This window comes from Choristoneura fumiferana, chromosome 3 (assembly GCF_025370935.1).
Source record: "Choristoneura fumiferana chromosome 3, NRCan_CFum_1, whole genome shotgun sequence".
In the NCBI taxonomy this organism is placed as follows: domain Eukaryota; kingdom Metazoa; phylum Arthropoda; class Insecta; order Lepidoptera; family Tortricidae; genus Choristoneura; species Choristoneura fumiferana.
Window position 1 is genome coordinate 15,256,742 of NC_133474.1, and position 334 is coordinate 15,257,075.

Below are 334 nucleotides of genomic sequence, written 5' to 3' on the forward strand. Positions count from 1 at the left end.
TCTCTTGGGGGCCTTTTAGTAATTTTTGACATTTATTTGACATATCATAAGAAACATTTTTATCAATGTGCCTGTCATTTTTGTATTGATGGCATACATTGAAAATTACATTTAATCTGTATGAAAAAACTTAAATTAATTAACAATGATCATATTTTTTTAAAGTTGCAGAACAAAAGTAGCTCAGTTATGTGAGTAGAATCGAACCTCGGAATTAAAGCCCCATGGTCAGAGACTCCCTGTAGATATACAAAGAGCTTCTTCTAGCTGGTCAAGACGCGCACCTGAATTCGAAACTGAGATAAATTTACTTAAAGTTGAAGAACCCTTTCTT